Below are 18,467 nucleotides of genomic sequence, written 5' to 3' on the forward strand. Positions count from 1 at the left end.
GATGGGAAATGGACGCCTACAAAAGACTCCTATGAGGGTTGTGAATGGGCTGGCCAGAAAGACTTTAAGTGGATGTGCACGAGCATGATGGTGGAGATGGAGCTAATCACCCTACCTTCTCCTAAATACATGCAACCCTTTCCACCACCTGCCCAAATTATGTGCTCCATGTTTTCAATAAATCTGGTACAAGGAAGAAATATTTAAACCTTGATAGAAGCCATAAAGAAGCCTGGATATTCAAGTGTGCATAAATATACAGTAGATTTTGATTCTGCTCCAGTAGTTCTTGGGTTTTATTTGTGAAACCTCTAAGGATGATGACTAGTGCTTATGCGGGTGTTATCTTCACGACAGATTAATTTAGCAAGAGAAGAGAAAGACAATTGTGTGACATTCACCAGGCTCTGAATTAGAGTGTCCCATGGAGGCTCAGGCTACTCAGCAAAAAATCAAGAGATGCTTCAAACGAAGAAGACATACCCACCCATAAGGATGACCATTTCTCAACTGTTTCAGTAACTCACTGCCTAGAATTGAACTCTTTTGCGAGTATTGGTGTTGACTCTCCAGATGGATGGTTTGCTCTTCAAGAGATCATGACTCATATTTCACTTGTAGCACCCTCTACTTGACAAGCTCTGGCACATCTTTAAGTAAATGTCTGGTAGTTGCAGGTGAAAGAACACTTAGGATAAGTAAACAACTGGGACTCCATGGCAAGTGCGGCAAAGCAAAGAATAATAATACAATCAGTGAACATTTTTTAGTGCTTGTTGCAATCCAGACACTTGACATGCTAAAGGATCTGAGCACTCAATTCCATCATGGTGGTGGGGCGTGTTTCCCCATACCACCAAGCAATGCTTTGATACCAGCTGGGTGTCCTGCAATTCAACTCAGTTCAGACACTGTCTACCTAGGAATAGGGTGAGATTACATAGGTCAAGGGCTCAGTCCCACAAACCTGCCCTCTCTCCATTTCAGACAGCAATGGTATGCTGACCTTATCGCCTGTGCTTCTGGCCAGAGACTGGAGGTTCAAAGACTCTCTCTTTGGGTTCAATTAATTTGCTAGAGCAGATCACTATGCAATTGTCTCCACTTTATAGAGAAGAAAATTGAGACACAGAGGAGTGAAATAATTCACTCAAGGTCACACAGTGGCACAGTAGCTAAACTGGGTTTCCAGATGTGCCTTGTTCCAGAGTGAGCACTTACTGCTTGGTGAAAATCAGGCCAATGACCATATTCTGTTTGCTGAGGCAGATGGCATCAGGTCCTGCAGAGATCCACTACTTATCAACATGTGATTTGGAAAAATTTGCTTCTCCTTTTTGAGCTCTAGTCTCTCCTATTAAAAAGAAGTAATGATACCTCCATGGTTAATCTGTGAGACTTCTTTTAAGTGAGGGAAATTGTAGGAAGCATTGAATCACTGTCTGGCATGCAGACAAGCCTGTATGTTAGTGTATTCCAAGAGCCAGTGTTCCTTAGCCTGAAGTATGTCAGTCAGTAGTTACAGACAGTGGACCATGTCCAGGCTCATCGAGAGGCTTGTTGGATGGGATGCATAGCGAGCGCTGCTCTAGCTTATTGGCAGCCACAGACTCTTGGGGTTCTGCTGTGGAGGACTTGACACACCTTTCAGTTTGCTGTTGAGGTCTCCCAAGCCTAAGTGCACAGTCTGCAGGAATGGACCGGGTTATGGGGTATCCTTCCTCACAGGTGCTGTTTTCCTACTGCAGTCTTTCATTGCCCCTTTCCCGACACCCCCAGAAAACACAGGATGGAGTGACTTAGCTCTAATGCACGATGAATAAAAACACCCTCAGTTGCCTTCTTCTTGACTGTATAGCAACAGTCACCATCTGCTTTATGATGCTTCAGCAATGCGTGTTTTCCTCTGTTCCTTGAATACCCCAGATTCTCACTTCCTAGCCTTTGCACCTCGTTTGCCTTCCATATGATGCTCTTTTCTTGGCTTTTTGCACTCCTTGCTGCTTCTCATCCTACAGATCCTGCCGGAGATGCCTTCCTGACAGCCTCATCTATGGGGTCAATGTCTTTCAAGTGTTATTCTCTAGAATTTACCCATTTTTATTTCTTTGTTTATTTTATTAATATTTAAAATTGTAATATAGACTCCATGAGGCCAGGAATGCTTGTCTGTTTTGCTTACAGTCCCTAGTGCTGTGAACAGAATTTGGTAATTGATAATTGTTGAGTGAGTAAATAAATGCATACATTGGTTTACCTAGACATCACTTGTCTTCTTTTGTTGGGACATAAGCTCCTTGAAAGCAGGACTTCATCAGTCTGGTTTGCTGCTGATGCTTAGGGCCTAAAAAAGTGCCTAGCACAACATAGGGACATAATAAAGAGTTCTAATGAATCAACTGAACTCGGGCTTTAAATCTACCAGGCCCACTGCTCACATTACCAGGGTCTAGAGAGGAAGTAGAAACGGACTCCTATATACCATATTTAGAAATCAAGTTAATATTTTAAATAAAATCTGTTCTGTTCTCTTACTTAGATAGATAATCTTTCATAATAACCTAGGGAAACACAACTTGGATTCTAAGACTACCTAGAATTTAGAAATTACTGAAATGCTGTGGCATGAGCAAGGCTGGCCTTGGCCATCCACGCTAAAGGCTCACACTCTTCTCATTCCACCCACTGAAGATATTAAATAATTGCACGTTTGCACCCTTGTCCCCATATACTCAAGCTGTGTCCCTCTTGTACACAGTCATGCCCTGGGCGGCCCTTTGGCCTAAAGATCTGCCTACAGAAGGATTGACCCAAGAAAGAAGCCTTGTCCAGATCTTGAAAGTGCACTTGGGGCAGCATTTGAGCAATAAACTCCAGGATACTAAACCATGGCTTGAGGGTGGTGGTCCCAGACTCTGGGTGGGCATAGTCCCTTCACTCTGTGGACCCCCTACCCTCGGCAGATGGGGCACAGCTGGAGGAGGGGCAGAAGAAGACCACCTGGATTTCATGGCCTTGATTCTCAGGCAGAAATCTATGTGAGGATGGGGATTAACTGATCCGAATGTGAGCAGACACAGAGAATGGAAGGGCATGAAGTAAAAGTGGTTATCCAGAATGGATGTGTGGCTCACGTTGCGCTGGGCCAGCCTCCCTGTGTACTGGGATCCTTGTCTCGTGCTGGAAGACAATGAGAGAGAGAAGATTGTGCTTTGTAAAAAGACAGAAGCAGGATGGCAGCTTTCAAGCTGAAAGGTGATAGGTTGGTCCCAGAGCATAATTTCATTAACGTGATCCAAATCAAACCAAATAGGTTAGTCCTGCGGGTGAACCTTTGGATCTCAGTAAAACAAGAGGGATAATTAAAAAGGGTTCTCTCAATGACATTCAATGAAAACTTGAGGGGGAAAAGCACACGTACAGAATGACCTATGCTATTAAAAGTAAAACTAGGAAGAAATACCCACAGTGAACTTTCGGAGGTCCGTGCTACCTCTGAGTTTATTCGGAATGCTTTGTAACAAAGGTTAATTCGATGGAAGAGTTTCGGTCTTCGAGCACCTTCTCAGTGCAGACCCGGGTTGAGGCCTGGAACCCCAAAGGTGAACAACCGAGGAGCCTAGCCCTCAAGAGGTATGTGGATTTTGAGATGATTTAAATTAAGATTTGTTGCATGCTCTTTATTTTTTTTTTAATATAATTTTTTATTTTTTATAAACATATATTTTTATCCCCAGGGGTACAGGTCTGTGAATCACCAGGTTTACATGGGGGCTTAAGTGGGTACGAGAAGAATAAATGTTGCATGCTCTTTAAATTCATGTCTCCATGCCATGCTATTTATTAATTATTTTATAAGTTAGACCTTGAAAACATTTTACTTGGCTCCCTAAAAGCTTTTAAGTAAGAAGGAATAGGTGGGAGGTTTCATTAAAAGACATAATTTAACTTTCTAAATCAAAATTCTACCCATGCAAATATTGAGCCTCTTTCATTTTAATTAATTTGAGTTAAAGAGTCTTAAAAACTGCATTAAGTTTCCACAGCATTTCACTGTAATTATAATTTATATTTCTTTCCCCCTTTCACCTTTATCTTTCAGGCTTTCTTTTTCACTCTTTATTTCCATTTTACCTCTGAGCAGTGTACAAGTCATCACCTTTCTCAGTAACAGGGGTTGCGATAGTCAATAATTATGTGATTTTTAAAAATGATAAGTTCTTCTAATTGCTTTAGCTAATAAAATGACATAGAAGTGATAAGCCCGAAACATGCTGCTTAATTGCCTTTGCTAAAGATAGAGTTGGCTGGCATTACTTATAGTCTTTTAGCTTTGAAGAGGCAATCCAAGTGTTAGGGAAAATGACTGAACTCTTGAGGAAAATGGTACTTACATTCTGTTTTTGTAGGCAGGGGAAAGATATAAAAGAATCTTATATACAGCTCAGTTAAACGATCCCATAGTTTCATAAAAATCATTCTTTTCTAAAAGATAATGAAACACAGCAACCAAAGAAAAAGAGATAAATCAGATAGGATGCAAATTTTTAAAAATGTCTTTTTCAGAGCACACCATTAGAAAGTGAAAAGACAACCCAGAGAATGGGAGAAAATATTGATAAAACATATAATTGGTAAGGCACATGTGTCTAGAATACATAAATAAGTCTTTAACTTAACAATAGAAAGACAAATAATCAAATTTCCAAATAGGCAAAAGAAATAGGCATTCTTCCAAATGGAAGAATAAATAGGTGTCCAGAGAAGATGTACAAATGGTTTGTTGGTGTATGCAAAGATATGCAACACATTTAGTCACTGGGGAAGCACAAAGCAGAACCACAATGAGATTTCACTTCACACCCACAAGCATGGCTGGACCCAAAAGAACAGAGATTAACAGGAGTTGATGGGGATGTGGAGAGGTCACTTTATAATTATACATTGCTGAAGAAAATGTAAAATGGAGCAGCTGCTTTGGGGAACAGTTGGGCAGTTCCTCAAATGATTAAATACAAGATTACATATGACCCAGCAAGTCCACTCCAGGTATATACCCAAGAGGAAATGAAAATATATATTCAGCCAATATGTACATGGATGTTCATAGAAGAATCATTTATTATGGCCCCAAAGTGCAAATAACCCAAATATCTGTCAATGGATAGATAGATGGTTAAACAAAAAGTAGTTTATCCATGCAATGGAATATTAGCTGGTATTATGAAGAAATTAAGTAGAATACATGTTACAAGAGAAACATGTGCCAAGAGAAACATTATGCTAAGAGAAAGAAACTATTCACAAGTGACCACATCATGTGTAATTCTACTTATATGAAATGTCCACATTAGGTAGTAAAGATCAGTATCTCTTTGGGAAGAAATGGGTAGTGACTACTCATGGGTATGGGGTTTCCTTCTGGAGTATGAAAATGTTCTAGAATTAGATACTGGTGATGAGATATGCAGCTCAGTGAAAATACTAAAAAGCACTGAAATGCACAAATTTTTTGTAAATTAAATGGATGAACTGTGTGGTATGTGAAGTATACCTCAAGAAGATGCTATAAAATAAGACAATTATCTGCTCTTAAAATTTTGTAATTTTTTTGGTGTGTTTGATGGTAACAAATGCTCTTTTAACTAGCTAGCTTAAAAGAGATAGTTTTACTATTTCTACTATATTTACATGTATAATTTCATTTTTTGCTTTCTCCTCAATGGTAAAATTCAACCAAATCCATTTTAATGACTTTATTTTATGATAAACTCCATAAAGCAATCATAACTTTAAGGAGGTGACTTTACATTCAAAAAAATTTTTTTTAAATGTTACCTGAGTATTTAATGTGAGTGCTTAATCTGGTTCTTTGGGGTTCTGGGAATAATTTAAATTTGAATCTACCCAAATTCTCCCCATCTGGTGTGTCACTCCCCAATTCACTCCCCTATTTAAGTTTTCATTATTTGTTTCCCGTCCAGAAAAGCCCCCTATAGGCCTCCCCATATCCTGGCCTCAATCCTGTCTACTCTTCACACTGACGCTAGACATTTTTTAAAAATGCAAATTAAATCACATCATTCCCCCATCATAAAACTCTTCCATGCATCTTCACTGTTTTAAAGATGAAAGCATTTTCAGTGGTACACAAGGCTCTGCAGGGTTGAGCCTTTATTGCAACACCATCACCCACTGTCTTCCCCCTTACTCACCCCTCCAACCCGGAGCCTCTCTGTTCCCAGGAACATATGCTTCTGCCACAGAGCCACGACACATGTGGCTCCTACTCTTACACCTTCAGGCTGCTGGTTACCTCCCATCCAAGTATCAGATTTCTCTTGTCTAGGTTTGTTTCCCTGGTACCATTTTCCTTTCTGCTGTAGCCTTATCTTAATTTGTAACTACACATTCATGACTGAACGGAAAACAGGTGCTATGAGTCAGAGACTGCCCTCCAGCCAAGACAGCACACCATCTGCCAAGTACACCACATTATGTCCAACACTGTAGAAGACGACAGCCAAGGCCGTGGCTGGCTTGGTGTCAGAGAGGAAGGGAAGGTCCCTCCGCCGGGAAGGTATTCTGACAGGGTTCTGGAGGGTAGGTTTTGCGAGGAAGAGACTGGAGTTGGGAGAGCATGTAAGAAGGCACTAAGACATAAAAATAGTGTGTTTAGGGAAAAGCAAATGTTCAATGTGGCTGCCAGCTGGATGTTGGAATAAGCGGTGAGGGCTGGGTAAGGCGGGAAACAAGGCAGGGCTGTGTTTAGAAGGTCAGGCTGGCTCCATGTTGCAAACAGCCTTGTGGGCAATGGAAAGTCTCTGAGGATTTCTAACAGGCTTTTGTGCTGGGAGGATGACCTTGGGGGAAGGATAGAGGATAAAGGAAAGAACCCCCAAACAGGGGCTGGTCCAATGGCAGAATAGTCCAGAATCAGGAGGACATGTTCTGAGGCCCCAGTGAAGGGCTTACGGGTAGGCCAGCAGTGGGAGGCTGAACAGTCAGGGCTCTGCTATCTAAGATCAAAGGGATTTCATCTTCAGAGAGCAAGCGAGACTTCTGGGCAGATATCAAGTGCCTTTTGGTTATCCTATGAATAAAAGAAAGGAAAATGTCTCCTTTTCTTGTTAGGTTTTGAGAAATGTCTGTCTTCCTTCTAAAGAGGGTTCTATTTGCAGACAAGGGTTGAATTCTATTACTTGATTCCCTTTGTCATCTTATCTCTTTCCAAGAACACTATAAACAAAGGGACAGAATTAATCAGTATTCAAACTATACAAATGTTCTTCCACAGCAGCCTCGTTGGTCATTATAATAATGCCTTAAAAACACACATATGTATACATACAGATTCATATATGTATATAATTACTTTGAAAGAGTCTAAGCCATAAGATAAAGCATGAAATATTTTCTCTGCCCCTAACAATTGCCTTGGCTTTGTAAGATCCAACCTTTCTCACTGATGGAAGTTGCCTTTAAATTCAAATTAGTATGATTCCATACATCTGGTTATATTCAGATATTAAAACAGTCTATCTCAGATATTAAAACTTACTTCTATCCAACCTCCAACCCTTCCCCCCATTTTCCCAGTGCAGCCCAGATTTGTGGCTACAGAGGCTAGCAAGGGAGTGGAGCTGGTGAGTGGTCTCTTGTTTCTCACCCTCCCCTGCCCTTTCTCTTTCTTCTCTGGTATTGGGGAGGAGAGAAGGGAAAGGGATGTGATCACCACTAATATGATGCATGCTCATGAATTTATAGGCTCATGGTGGATTGGTGTAGGTCCTGAGAGACGCATGGAAGAGAGACTCAACTTATAGAAGCTTCTCTAAGTTTTTGTGTTTGCTTGTCAAGCTCAGTCATATCTTTCCTTCAATGCCCAAATTGGCCCCCAATCACCCTTTGCTTCACTCAATTCTATGACCCAGTTTGTGGTGATTCTCGTCTAGTTTTTCCCATTGCTATGGTTTATCCCAGAGCTATTGTCTGTGAACTGGGATTTGACAAGTGTGCTCTTCATTTTTCTTCCATAGCACCAGGATAGGAGATCTAAGCCTGGTGTTGAGTAAACTTCCAATCAAGTAGCAAAATGCTAAGTCCCCTTCTTGCACAGACAGGTGAGTATTAGAAATGATGTTTGTGGGGACTCTCTTTCCTGGCACTGGGGAGGGGAGGGAAACATCCTCATCCACTCTGAGAAAGAAAGGAAGTCTTGCTTCATGAACTGTTGTATTTTGCTATATTTGTGGCAATTGTTGGAGAGCTTTGATGGTAAAGTGTCAGCTGGGTCAGCGTCCCTCACTCCATGGCATGTGGGACTCTCAGGCAGAGAAGGGGGGCTCTTTTGAACTGGATTCAGCAGACTTTAGTAACTTTATTTATAGAGGGGATCCTTTTCACTGTAGACCTATTTTTGGTGACCTCAAGGGAACAGACAAAGGTCCCAATCAGTGTCTCACACCATATGTAGGTCTCTCCACTCCCACCTCTTTCTTTAGAGATGTCATTTCTCTTAACTGATGTTAACCTTTCCAAATGGCTCTTTTGTAGATCTTCTAGGACTAAGGCAGAGGTCTTATTCCATCTGTTCCATCTGTTTGTCCTTTCTCGTGTACTTTCAACAGCCACCTTTCCTACAGCTTGTAAGTATGCTCAAGTCGCTTTCAGCTTAAAAAGAAGATAAAAGGAGGGGCGTCTTTGTGCCTCTGTCAGTTAAGTGTTGGACTTTTAATTTTGGTTCAGGTCATGATCTCAGGGTAGTGAGATAGAGCTTCACGTTGGGTGGGGAGCCTGCTTTAGATTCTCTCTGTCAAAGACAATTATCATATGATCTATCTGATATGAGGAATTTGAGAGGCAGGGAGGGGAGTTGTGGGGGGTAGGAAAGGAAAAAAATGAAACAAGATGGGCTCAGGTGGGAGACAAAACCATAAGAGACTCTTAATCTCATAAAACTGACTGAGGGTTGCTGGGGGGTGGAGGGGTAGGGATATGGTGGTTGGGTTATAGACATTGGGGAGGGTATGTGCTATGGTGAGTGCTGTGAAATGTGTAAGCCTGATGATTCACAAACCTATATCCCTGGGGCAAATAATAAATTATGTGTTAATAAAAATAATTAAAAAATAAAAGCAAAACAAAATCAACAACAAAACAACAAAACAAGGAAAAGTCCCCTTCTTGACCCACCTTGCCCTCTACCTGCTTCATTATTTCATTGATTCCCTGCACAGCAAAGTTCCCAGAAATGGTGGACTACACTTTATTCCCATTTGTCACTTACTCTTTAAGGTATTTTTCTAGTTATATCAGAAATCTATTTTCGTTGATAAATTTTCAGTAAGTACAGAAAAGCAGTAAAAAGAAAGTGAAAATCCCCCAGCCTCGCGTCACCACAGGGAATCCCATCGACTGGCTTGAGATATTTCCTTTTTGTCCTTTTGGTGGCTGTCTTCCAGGAGCCACCCTCTTCAGGAAGTCTTTCTCTTTAGTCATTCCTTCCGTGCTTCAGCTAGCCCAGCACACAGGTCACCTGCACACATACTGAACGCATCCGGCAACCCCCATCCATATCCCCCACCAGTTTGTAAAGTCACTTAGGGGAGCAACAGTGTTGACCTCCTCTCTGTATCTCCAGCATTTAACACAATATCTGAGACACAGGAAATGCTTAAAATTTCAAGATGTCAAGGATATGCCTATGTACAAAACAAATTCAAAACATCGTTCATTCTGATGTACCAGGGCAGGAAGGTTGAATGACATCATCTTGAGGGCCCATCCTGACCCATATGTGATGGCTTTCTGTCACGGTTGTGTGGACAGCTTTTGGAAGTGATCAGTAGTCCCTAGGCCCAGAGAGGGAGGTCCTAAATAGTATCAGAGAATATCTGAAAATGATTTTTTTTTTAAAAAAGTGCCATTTTATTAATTTTGAGTGAATACCATCACTGTAGATAGGCAAAATGTGGCCCAGTAGAGGAACTACTTCAGTAACTAGAAGAGCTGTTTGCATTTAGCTTTTAAGCAGAGTCGGTTTTTGCATAGATGGTAACTGGAACGTATAGGAGCGGGTGTTTGTGTGTTTTCTCCAGCACAGAACCCCCACCCCCGGACCCTTCTATATACTATTGCTTCCCAGTTATTTCTTTTGTACGTAGTGGAAAGGTCTGTGCTAGCTCAGCTCCCTCTTGAACTATGGCAAGTTCTAAAGGAATGAATCAAAATTAATGAGGTTTATTGGAATGTCACTCATTTGTAGAATTTTGTATCCTTTGCTGAGCAGCTTCTCTGGGCTTGGTGTTTATTTTCATGTGAATGTCTGTGTTAGTGTTTCCTGTTTGGGGATAAAAACTATGAGGGGTCACAGACATCATCAATTTCTCTTCATCAAGAGTGGAGGTTAAATATGTGGGCTCTGGAATAAAGTCACTGGGTGTGAAGTTCTGCTCTGCGACTTACCACTCTGGGTAAGTCCTTTCACCTCTCTAAACCTGAGTGTTTTTATCCGTGGAAAAGAGTTGATAAGGATGGTTAAGCAAGATCAGATATAGAAGATGCTATTTTTCTTTTTTAAAAATCATAGCACTTGGCATGTATAAATGTTAGCTATATTTGCAACAGTAGCATTAACTATATTTTACTTATAATATATATATAAAAATATATAAAATATATATATAATTTATCAAATTAAACAAATTATTATAATAGTATGCACATTTGCACTTGATAAGCGCTATGTGATGTTGTGGAATACTAGTGCAATCACAATTCTTCACTGGCCAGGGGACATTTGGCAATGTGGAGAAGTTTTGGTTGTCATAACTAGGGAAGAGCTACTATTGCATTTTTTTGCACAGAACCCCAGGATACTACTAAGCATCCTACAATGGTACAAGATGACCATGACTGCAAAGTATTATCCTGCCCCAAATGTCAATGGTGCCAAGGTTGAGAAACTCTGTAGCAAGGGTGTGAGATCACTTATAGGATATACTGTAGAAATCTGAAATACACAAATACATGTTTCATTTTTCTTGATGAATATGAAAGTTTAACAGATTTTTTACTTCCTTTTTGTAGCTCTTTCTTGCTAGTAGGTGCTATAGGAGCTTTTGTTCCAATGGCTCAGATCTATTTTGTCCAATTGCTTTTTAGATATGAATGGGCTTCTGAGCTAATCTGGTGAACACATCTACATTTTAACAGTAACATTTTAAAATTAAATTATTGGGCATGGCGGGCTTACCTAACTTTGTTATTTATGTCTGTTATGAATTTTTGATAATTACCAAATTGCCCACTTCTAGTGGAACCAAAGAAGAGGTAAGTTGTTTTATTTGACTATTTATTTTCCTTGACTGGGGCCAAATCACAAAAACAAAACAAAACAAAACAAAACAAAACAAAACAAAAACAACAGAAAACCAAAACCAGTGTGATCCAAAGACTCCCTGCTCAGAATCACCAAACATTCCAGTACGATGAGAATTCCTGTGTTTTACCAGCATGTACTGAATCAGCATCTTTGCAGGGGGCAGGCGTGTGGGAGGGTAAGACCCAGGAATCTGTGTTTTCCTAAAGATTCCAAGTGATTGAAAGCATTCTAATGTTTGAGAACCACTGGAGTACAATATAAGAGGTGTGGAAGGGGGCAGGCAGAGCTGTGGTCCTGTGGTCTTAGTTTTTGTATCAGACACTCTGTGAACCTGGATTAGAATGTATAGATCCCTGGAGTGCACTAGGTTAGCATTTTCTTTTATTTTTCCCTAGAAAAGGCCCTCGATATATTCTGCACCTGAAGACAGTAGCTCCATTTTTAATAAAGGAACCTGCTGTTTGAGCCCTTGGTGAAGCTGTTAGAAGGGAATAGCTGTGGACAAAGGCAAGCAACAGTAAATTCTATATTTAGAATGTTCCGTGGGGCTGAGTCTTTGACAAATTCATTCTTGTTCCTCTTAGAATTGCCTGGTTTGTAAAGCAGAGAACAGTTTACTATATTCTAGCCCTTCAAACCGGGTAAAACTTAGGGTTATTTATGTGTCCCTTGGGAAGGATGATATATCTAAAAGCCCATTTCTTTTCCTTCTTCACACATCAATTCTTAAGTTAAAACAACATCACACCTTTGGTTCTTATTTTATGGCTTGATACACCTTTCCAAGTGCCAGTGTAAAGTCTACTGATGCTAATTGCTAATAGAAATTAGATGTTTTGAGGGAAGAGTGGGAGGGGGGAGCAAATTAATTCAAACCTAATTTGCATTCCTTTGCCAAATTTGAATTGGGACCAATTTGCAAACTGAATTATCTCTCTAGCCTTGATAGAGTTTATAATAATGCTGAAAGTTTCTTAACTCATGGCAGTGCCTTTTTAATAAAGACACACTCACAGCTGCAGTCTTGGTGCCTTGTAACATATTGCTAATAATTGGGCTAATAAGATCTTAAAGTTAATTAAAAGGAGGGAAAAACCCATAAAGTCTGATATAGCTCAAACTGGTTGGTGTGTAATAGGCTGACCAAGCAAAACTGCAAAGAGAGGAAAAGGATAAAACTTGTTCACTAGTCATTTACCAATGATGGTCCTTTTTTTTTTTTTAAGAAAAAATGGTAACTTTTGCATCTTTCTTAAAACAATTGATAACCATTGAGCTGAATTATTCAATGCCTATTATCTTGTTTCCTTTTACAGAATTTCATAAGATAGTGTCAAAGAGGTGACACGTGGGTAACCCATCACTTTGTAAAATTGATGGTCCCTGAGAATCTGGGGCATGTCCCTTATCATTACATAGGCCAGAAGGAACTTGATCTAACCTGGTTCTCATGGTCTGGTTGCAGTGCTCACAGCACCTCTCAATAAAAGGATTCTAGAACCAACATGGGGAACAGGAATATGGCTTCTGTCTGATTTTTCAAAGGCCCTTCAAGCTTCTCTAGTATAAGCCTGCCTTCTTGCACTTTCTGAGTGTCCTTTTTCGAAGCCTGCAGCTTTGTACAAAGTGATAATCCTAGTTCCCCTGTGCAAAGGTGTCCATAAATAAAGAGGGGTAGAATCTTTGTAATGTATGTTCATTTCAATATGGCATCTGGAGGTAGGATAACAGAAGGGACAGATGTCAACTGTGGTACTATTTGTAGATGGTAGCATTCTGGTGCCTCTGCCTGGCTTGTGAGTTGATTTGAATGCCTCTTGGTCTTCAAATCCCTCCGAATATTATCTTCTGGCCCAGTATAGCCCAGTTTATGACTTATAGTTATGTAGGGTTTTTTTTTTTTTGAAGGTTCTAGATTATTCTGCTAACACTATACCCAGATTATCTTCCCATAAATCACACTGGACTCTGTTCTGATAATTTCTAGCTTTGGTCTCTTTTTTTAATAACTGTTTCATCAAAAGAAGCATGCACATGGTATTCCAATATAAGCTTAAATTAAATTTTGGTTATTGATATTTTGAAATCCTACTTCACTCCCTCCTCCCACCTCCCCATTCTGTGATTGTGAAATTGTTGGTGCATCAATAATGGGTGCATCAATAATGGTGAACCATGAGAGACTATGGACTCTGAAAAACAATCTGAGGGGTTTGAAGTGGTGGGGGGGTGGGAGGTCGGGGTACCAGGTGGTGGGTATTATAGAGGACACGGATTGCATGGAGCACTGGGTGTGGTGAAAAAATAATGATACTGTTATGCTGAAAATAAATGAAGAAAAAATTTTAAAAATGGGCAATTATGCATTTGCATGATAATCCATATCTACTTCTCACTTACTATGTCCATATTTTATTTTCTAGCATCAGATTCTGATCTGAGCAGCTTTGGGCGACATATCAGTTGTGATAGATGTAACCAATTGTCCCCCAGTGTCCATTCTCCCATTCTATAGAAATATTTGTGATATAACCTCTAACTTGTAGCTTAGCGTAGGCTGCTTGGAGTAAAGCTTCCCTTATAACTAAGGATTGCCATGGGATTAAATTCTGGTTAATATGGTATACGTTGGGGTCACTGGGTGGCTCAGTTGTTAAGTGTCTGCCTTCAGCTCAGGTCATGATCCCAGGGTACTCGGATGGAGCCCTGCACCAGGCTCCCTGCTCACCAGGAAGCCTGCTTCTCCCTCTCCTAACCCCCCACCCCTGCTTGTGTTCCCTTTCTCACTGTGTCTCCATCAAATAATAAGTAAAATCTTAAAAAAAAAAATATGGTTTATGTCAACGCAGGCTGTTGAACTTCTGGAAAGTGCCCTTATGGGGAGGCAATATTTCTTTTTTCTCTCATTTTCTCCATTCTGCCAGCTGGAATGTGGGTATGATGGCTGGAGCTAGAGCAACCATCTTAGACGGTGATCTAGGTAATGGAACCATGGGCTGAGGAGCAGCAAAAGAGAAAGAACCTGGATCCCTGGCCCTGTTGGATGCCATATCAGTCTTGGACCACCCAGTATCAACTTTTTTTTGAGAGATGGATAAATACTATCTGGTTTATTTTGGATTTTCTGTTATTGCCAGTTGAAATGAGTACTAAGTAATTCATTAGTGTTCCTCAATTCTCAAAAATTCCTTTTATGACTCTGCTTCTTAATGTTTGGAATTCTTTCAAAAAGGCCTAAAGCCCATCATCTCACATTTTGTTAAAAGAATTAATGAACGTGAGACCCTGAGGCATTATAAACATTGCTTTAAATATTCACTAAAGGGTGATTTACTAGTACAAGATCTATTTCAGAGACCATGGTCAATATGGGGCTTCCCATATTGCAACCTTCTTTCTGAAGCCTGAGTCTGGAAGGAAAATGGATCATAAACTTGTCTAGTTCTGGCTCTGTTTTATGAACACAATATTGATCCCTTTATATGAAGGGGAGGGAAAATAAGACAAGAGCAAAAACATTGAAATCTTTTTCAATTTTGGTCAAATCAAACAAGAGTATCTATTGACCAACGGATTCCAGATAGTTGTTGAGTCTGTTATTCAAGAGTTTGTGCAAGGTTCTATATCTGTTTCCAAGAAGTGAAATCTAGTCAGGGGATGTCTTACCTTTAGGTGACATATCAGTTTTGGCATAGGTAGCCAGCTGTGCCAGTGATTCTCTAAAAAGCAGGCCCTGAGATAAGGATTTATGTACTAGTAATTTATTTGTATGATGTTCCCAGGAAGCATGGGGAGGAAGAGAAGACAAGTAACCAAACAGGTTGATGTTCTGGATAACCAGGACACAATCATGTTAAGAGTTTTCTAAGGAGGGGGTCCTGGGTGGCTCAGTTGGTTAAGTGTCTGCCTTTGGCTCTGGTCATGATCTCAGGGTCCTAGGATTGAGCCCTGTATTGGGCTCTCTGCTCAGTGGGGAGTCTGCTACTCCCTCTCACTCTCCCTCTGTGCTCTCTCTCTTTCTCTCTCTCTCAAATAAAATCTTAAAAAAAAAAAAAGAAGAAGAAGAATGTTCTGAGGAACTATGTAGAGCATGCTTTAGGACCTTCCCATCAAAGGTGAAGGAGTTGGGATATTGATCCAGCAACTCTAATCCTTCATTGATTGAGGGTTTCCCCTAAAGGATTGAACTCATTGGCATTTCTGGGCCATTCTGCCCATGGGCTGAGAACACAGCTGGGGACAGGCAGTCATGAAGATACCAGGGATAAGAAAACATTAGCATATATAAGAACTGCACATCAAGCTAAAAGTGACTTTTGGAGTCATCCAAGGGATGAGACACCAACAGCATTTGAAGCAGTCCATCTGTTGCATTGCTTGGGAAACACATTAGTCTGCTGCATTCTATTATGAGGAGAGAGCTGCCCATATAAGGCTATATAATAAATGCTTGATAGTATAATCTTAGAATCTTTAAGGAAAAACGTATCACTTTGGGCCATAGTGCTGGAGGAGGGGTTTATGTATAGTATGAAAATCACTTTAGCTTAAAGCTGGTTAGGATTTAAACAAGAGGAAGGAAGAAGGGGAAATGGATACCGGGAGTGAAGCATATTATGAGCTAGGCTTGGATGTAAAAATGTGAAAGGTACAATGTGGGAGTTGGTGGCTGAAATCAAAGGTCTAGAGTGGGAGGTAAAGTTGGAAAAGTATTAAGGAATGTTTTTTCAAGGACCTTATAGTTAGGACTAAGTGTTCTGGCTTGACTTCCTGCCAAGATATTCTTTTTTATTTTAATGGGACTAAATTTATATGTAATTAAAATTTTTAGTCCCAATTTAATGGAAAATATTATACATTCTTACAGGGGCAATTTTAAAGCAACTGCTCTCAACCTTTTTTTTTTTTTTTTCCCCTATCATGGTAGACAGAAAAAAATTATGTTAGCATACAGCCCATACGTTAGAGATAGGATATTTCTAATTTCCTAAATGTTAACTCCATCCTTTTATCTCCAGTTCAGAGATGTCTATCAGAATGCAAGTATGCAACAAGAAGGCCACTGGCAAGACTGAAACAATCTAATTCATTAGAAAGAAAATAATTAGCAAATGTTGCTCCTTTAACGCTTATAGAATAAGAAGGTTATTTGTGATATATTTCTAGGCCGGTTGTGATATAACCGTGTTTCCAATGTAATGACTGACAACTAGTGCTTTAAAGTCAAGGTTGTAAATGGATGATCTGCAGGCAGAAGCCCTGACTGTCTCAGAGTGTTGGCCTCAAAGGGATGGAGAGGCCCCCTTTAACACCAAGACAATGACAACAAGTTCACTCCATAACATCAGGAGTCAAAAGGACAGGGAAGACCCAGGGAATTTTGTTAACTGCACTGCAAATCCTTGCACTTCAACATTCCTACACAGAACCTCGCTAGAGTTAAGAGCACAGTTGCACCCCTGGATGGAGCTGAGCTCTCCAGTTTACCCCTCTGGTTTCTTTCACTCTCTTGCTTTACTTGAATGGTCTGTAGGCATTTGAGTGTGAAATGTCACTTCTGGAGCATAAAAGGAACACTTGGTTTCTGCAGGCTCTCAAAGCCACTTTTACTTGGCCTTGAAGTCTGAGAGCTTGTGTTCTCCCTTAATTCTTAGGCAATGGCTAGATAATCTCAATTAGGGTATCTTAATGACAGTAGCCTTTGTACTTTAGTGAAGACTATTTTCTTTTTTTAAGAGGGGAAGGGGCAGAGTAAACTGGAAAGAAAGCGGCTTAAGCCCATATGTGGGGTTCGATCTCACAACCTGACCCAAAATCTAGAGCTGGACGCTTAACCCACTGAGCCACCCAGGTGCTTCTGTGAAGACTATTTTCTATTCCTATAATCTTGCTATCAAATGTAGTTTTCTGTCTCTTATATTTGTAGCTGGAATCAACTTTTTTCCTTTCTACAAAATGTAATGAATATCTTCAAGGCTCCATCAATTTGTGAATCCTAGCTGAGTTCACCTTCATGATTTGTTAATATAGGATCAGTTTTGTTGATTGACTAACAGCCGGATGCGGCAAATGGCAGCTGTGTACTGAAAATCTTCTGTTGCCTAGGCATGGTTTTAGGTGTTGAGGGTACAGCAATAAATGCCACAGAATTCTTTGTCCTCGGTAAACTTCTAGTTCAAGAAGTACCATCACAGACTCATGGATATTTAAGGTATCAAATGGAGAAGGTACTAAGAAGAAAACCAGGCAAGGTAAGGGGAACCTGGGAGGTGTGTTGTTTCATAGAGAATGAGAGAAGGCTTTTCTGAAGGGGTGATAATACCAGAGCCTTGAAGGGTCCTAGGGCAAAGGTATTCAGAGATTTGAGAGAAAAGTGTCTCAGTTACAGGAACAGTAAATTCTGAATTGGGGGTATGCTTAGTTTTTAATTTTTTTTATTAAATTTACAAGGAAGCCAGCATGGGTGTATCTTAGTGACAAGTTAATAGGAGACCAGATTGGAAAAGTGACTGGGGGTCAAAGCATGTAGCACTTGCAGGCAAGAATAGGGATTTTGAATTGTATTCTGAATGATTGGTTTGCTCAGGGAAGAGACATGATTTAAATTATTTTTCAAAAGGATTAATCAACTGCTGTGGGGGAAACAGTCTGTAGTAGGGTGAGAGTGGACACAGGGAGATGATGAGAAAGTTATTCCAATACTGTGGCTTGGGGTCGGATGGTAGCAATGCAAATGGTGAGAAGTGGGCAGATTCAAGATGGCAGTAGAGGGGAGGTGAGGTGTGAAATGAAGAGAAGGATCAAGATGTTTTTGGCTAATTCTCAGGTGGGGAAGACTTCATGAGGGGCAGCTTTGTGTGTGTGAGTAGTGGTAGAAATCAAGAATTTAGTTTTGGGCATATTGACTTTGAGATGCTCATTCAACTTCCAAGTAGCTATGTCAGAGAGACATTTTGATAATGCAAATCTGATATTCAGGGGAGATTTGGGGGATAATGAATTATATTGAGGAGGCACCAGCATATTCCAAGCCCATAGGGCTGAATGAGATTATTTATGAAATTGAGTACTCACAGGGAAA

Source organism: Mustela nivalis (genome assembly GCF_964662115.1).
Source record: "Mustela nivalis genome assembly, chromosome: 11".
Taxonomy (NCBI): Eukaryota; Metazoa; Chordata; class Mammalia; order Carnivora; family Mustelidae; genus Mustela; species Mustela nivalis.